We start from the raw sequence: 5247 nt of genomic DNA, 5'->3' as shown, positions 1-5247 counted from the left end.
AGATTGTGGAAACAGGAGTGAACTTCTCATGTGCTCTTCTTTTAAAGCTCTCAGAGCCACACCTGCAAGTGCCATTTTTAATTAATTTTAATGCATGGAGGCAAGGAGAGCTGGACATTCATATCTGCTTCCATCCAATCATTGGCTACTTTGGCTACAATTTGAGGTTTGGGTGGGTGAGAGGATGGAGGTGCAGAATGAGAAGAGATAGAAACTGCTGGGGTTTCTCTGTGTCATACGAGTAACCCAAGGACAGCAGTTCCCCTGATAAATGTGCTAGAACAAAGCACACAGAAAATGAGTGGTTTGCACACGGAACTGATAAAAGGAAACTGGAATCCATTTACCTATAGACTCAGCAAGATTCAATCTGTGGCATATTAAAAACTTAGAAAAAAAGAAAGAAAAAAAAAGGCACCAGAAATCCATCTCCATCTCAAATATATCTTTCGTGAGGAAAATAATATTACTGTTGATGATTTTCTCAGCAATCATTCTCAAAGAAAATTGCCTAATCACAAAATGTCCTTTTAAGAACAGATTCTGCCAGCCACGTGTGGCTGATCCCATCTGGAGTTTGCAGGAGGGAAATTGGTTGATCGGAGAAGACAGAGGGGACTTAATTTGGGGACAATTATTGAAGAGATTTATGTAGTGGCAGAAATGGTTATAACTAGGCAAGCAGCCAGAAAAAGCTGAATCCAAGGGATTACAGTGTGATCAATACCCTGTGAACAGGTTGCCTGTGAAGAAACAACAATCCGTGAAGTGTGGTCCAAAAACACTTGACAAAGTTCAGATTTGAAAAGAATACAGAGGTGCGATATTTTTCCCTGATAAAAAGTATTTTTTTTTTCCTTTTTTGTCTTTTTTACTGACCGGTAACGGGATCGCAACCCTCAGTGTCGTGCCCGTACCGGGGACCGGCAACGGGATCGCAACCCTCGGTGTCGCGCCCGCACCGCGCTCAGCCAGTGAGCGGGAACCGGTCTCCACATGGGATCCGAACCCTTGGTGGGAGCGCCGCCACACTCCCAAGCGGCACACTCTCCAGCGCGCCACCGGGCCGGCCCCCTGATAAAAAGTTTTAATAAATGATTATTCAGTCATACTTTGATGGATTTTTACTTTTTTTTTTTTTAATTCTTTTTTTTTTACAAAACAGAAACTGTTCTAGCAAGTGCTGTTATATTTCTGTTCTAACAAGCACTATTACCTTTCTGGAGTTTTAGTACTTGTTTATTCTTTGTGAACATTTGATACTGTAGAGATGGGCCAAATCGTGTCCATCATCTACTTTTGTAAATATAGTTTTATTGAAACACAATAATACCCATTCATTTGGGTATGGTCTCTGGCTGGTACAAGAGCAGAGTTGAATAGCTGTGATAGACAATAGATGGCCCACAAAGCCTGAAATATTTACTATCTGGCTTTTTATAGAAGAAGTTTGCTGACCTCTACATTAGGGTATGAGTGAATGCCAAAACCTGCAAATCGTCTTTCCCTCCTCAGCTGCTTTATAGAAAAACCACAGGCCAATGAGTAGAGCATTCAATATCCTGGGAGAGCATAAAAGGTCAGAGTTTATCTCAAGAAAGACAACATATTCTACTGTCTAATATTTTCATTAGAAGTCTCTAAAATATATAGTGGAAAAAAAAAGATTGAAAGGAAACACATTCAGCTCTAAACAATGATTTGTCTCTGGGTAGTAAAATAATAAATGAATTTTCTTTTACTCTTTATACATTTATATATTCTCTGCATTTTAACAATAAGCATGTAAGTGTACCTTTTATAATAAAAACTAAAACTTGTTTTCTAGAAGAGTACAAGGTTGTAAAAATCTCAGGGAAGCATTCCTTCTGTTTAGTGAGTAGGCAGTGGGGTTGGATTTTGGACATAAGTCAACTTTTTTTTTTTTTTTTTGTCCTTTTTTTTGAGACTGGCTGCACTGTGCTCAGCCAGTGAGCACTGTGAGCGCACCGGTCATCCCTATACAGGATCCGAACCCGTGGTGGGAGTGCGCCACGGGCTCGGCCCCATAAGTCAATTTTTAATGAGCATTGTGAGTGCTAAGAAAATTTTACATTTTCTCCCAAAGGCATGACAATAATTTTCTGGATTAAATATTACCATTCTTACTTCAGAAGCCTTGAATAATTTTTTCAGCGCCACTGTGTTTGCAAAGGAACCAGTAAGAGTTGGATGCATGGCTGATTTTAATGCTCATGGTCTTTTCAGTGTGTCATATATAAAAAATATATATCAAGTACATATAATATATAACATATACATATATATAATATCAAGTACAAAATGGATTTGAATAAATAACTTAAATAATAATATGTCACCTGCAGGACAAGAGCATAACAAGATGCTACATTTGGGCTACTGTATATTGCCAGAAAAAAAATATATGATATATATGTTACATGCCCACATATGTATGTGTGTGCATATATATATATATATTTCAGATAAAAATGATAACAAAAAAATCACAGAGTAATTAAAGTAATTTTAGAATGAAAATCTCCATTACAGATGTGTCTATTAGGCAGGCATTAATATTTATAAGTAAATAATAAGAGGTTTTTTAATAGACATTTGATTACGGGCTATATTTTCACAAGTTCTAAAGTTTGGTCAGGTGCATGCTTCGTGTTCTCAAAATAGGACTGATAAAAAGCTTCTCTAGAACAGTAGTTCTATACTTTTCTTCTGTTCAAGGCTAGCTTTGTGAGATGTTATTACCTGCCCTCTGACAGATAGCTAAGTATATTTGGGAAATGCAGTTGACCTGACTTACTTTTGTACCACAGGACCTTTCAGAGCCTTTATTAAATTACTGTTCCTTGTGAATACTCAGAAGAGGGTGCTAACCCACAGCTTTTCTAAAGATGCTATTTGGCAATGTCTGGAGAACTTTTTGGTTGTCACTCCAGAAGAAGTGGTGGAACTGGCTTCCAGTGGGTGGAGGACAGGTATGCTGCTAAACAACCTCAACAGGTGTTTTCCAGCCCCAAATGTCAATAGTGCCAAAGTTGAGAAGCCTTGGGTTACTAAGGGAGGGGATTTGAAGCAGCTTCTAGCTTTGTTTCACCCTTGAGGTATTTCACAGAAGCCCAGGGCTCTAAGAAGTACTGCCTAAGGAAATCCAAAAAGTTGTGGGGAGAGGGGTGCTCTTGAGCCTAGGAGGTTTAGGAGTGTTGAGGTCCAGAAAGTAATACCTTAAAGTGAAGGCCTCACAAGCAGCCTCAAAGGCAAGGTTTTCCTCTGGCCATCTCCTGCCCTCTTGTCTTTCAGCCTTATTTTCCGCCAAGGCAAGCCATAGAAACTAGAATCCTTCTTCCCAAAGTTGGGTCATAGGCATACTCTCATCTTTTCCCCTGTCTTTCTGTCTTGGAGGTAGCCATAAAGAAATTCCCTGACCTACCTTGTGTGATGGCAGATCAACTGATGGTAGACCCCCATTCCAGAAAGGGTCCTGCCCCATACTCTGGAAGAATGAATACTACACAGAAAGACCCGGAAGAATCTCAGCAGACAAGCCTTGCTAGGTTTCCCTACTGGGTCTAAAGTTAGCATTATATCATGCCTTTCTTGTCTAATCACAGTTCTACATAGCTGTGCCTGCTCACAGAACTTAATGCATGAAAATGGACAGTTTTCCCTATATCTTCGGGTCTTCATTCTGAAGACTGCCATATCAGACATCCCTGCATTCCAGGCATTTCCAGATACATCTGGTCAGCCAGGGTAGTGGGCTCAACATTCATTCTATTGGGTTGTGCTAAAAGACTTCTGGTGAACAAACACAGTCTAACAAGAGAAGATGCCTAGGAAAAGCACTTACCCTATTATTTAACGTTGATTGTAGGAGAGAAGCATCTACTTTGAGTGACTCATATCCAAAACTTGTTTCCAGCCCAACTCCAGGACACACAGGGCTAATCTTAGAAAGAGACAGTATCTGGAGGATATTAACTGGCCCCAGTGAAAATAGTGAAGGTTAAATAAAGGGATATTCAAGTTCTTTGGGCATTTTGCCTAGTTCCTGGAATGTATTAAGTGCCCAATGACTGTAAAATACAAAAGAAGCACTAATATTTGTCAAGCATCAGGACACAAGCAAAGAAATGTTGGAATCCCATGACCATATTTTACACAAAGATAGGAAGCCCCTTCTCCCATCTTCCTGATCCTCTGGGCTTCAGTCCACTCCATGGAGCAGGAACCACTTGTGTTCTGGGTCCTTGGGGTGGTTTCCAGCAGTCAGCAGGAGATGGTATTCTAGAAGCACAAGAGGAGATGCCTGTGTCTGGCATGGACAGGGCATATACCTGCAGCACTTCGTTGCAGGAATGATTTGTTTTTGAGATCACATGACATGGCCACTCCGAATTCCCAGGAAAAAATGAAAAGGCTGAACAACACAGATATAGAAAACAAAACAGTAAAACTTGGATCATTATGGATAAATGGGATCTCAATTTTATTCCTGAGAAAATGGAAACGAGGAAATTTAGTCTAGATTATGATTGAAAGAAAGTGAGCAGAAATGCTGGGTACCATTCAAGGTTTATTAAAGGAAGAAAAATCTGCCGGGCTGTGCCCAAAATGGTGTGCATCAGGTGCTAAAGGGAGTGCATGGGCTTATATGGGTTGGTGGGCATGAAAAATGCAGGTGGAGAGGGGGAGGGGTGCAGGTGGGTAGGATAAGGCAACGATTGGTGCTGGTGTGGTGGGTAGGGCTGACATAATCAAGATGGGAGTAGGCAGGAACAGAAGAGTTTCTTTGTCTAAGAAAACCACAAGGTAGGGTAAAGACTGGTGGGCATTTTGTACTCGATATGGCACCGGTCACGTGCAGGATGACACCAGTTGCATCCAAGATGACGCGGCTGCATCCAAGATGGCACCGGTCACGTGCAGGATGACACCAGTTGCATCCAAGATGACGCGGCTGCATCCAAGATGGCACCGGTCACGTCTTAGATCCATCATTCCTGCCTTTTAAGTATAAAGAAGAAGGGAAAAGGGGCAAAGTTCTCATTCTTCTGAAGCTACTTCCTGCTGCAGATGGGCAAAGATATGGAAAAAAATAAAAGATTTTTGTTGGTGGGTAAAACAATTAGGTGGTATGGGCCAGCCCAGTGGCGCACTGCTACAGTGCACCGCTTGGGAAGCACGGCAGCGCTCCCGCTGAGGGTTCGGATCCCACATACAGACCGGCCG

Source organism: Galeopterus variegatus, unplaced genomic scaffold (genome assembly GCF_000696425.1).
Source record: "Galeopterus variegatus unplaced genomic scaffold, G_variegatus-3.0.2 Scaffold2218, whole genome shotgun sequence".
NCBI classification, from domain to species: domain Eukaryota; kingdom Metazoa; phylum Chordata; class Mammalia; order Dermoptera; family Cynocephalidae; genus Galeopterus; species Galeopterus variegatus.
This window is presented reverse-complemented; position numbering follows the sequence as displayed.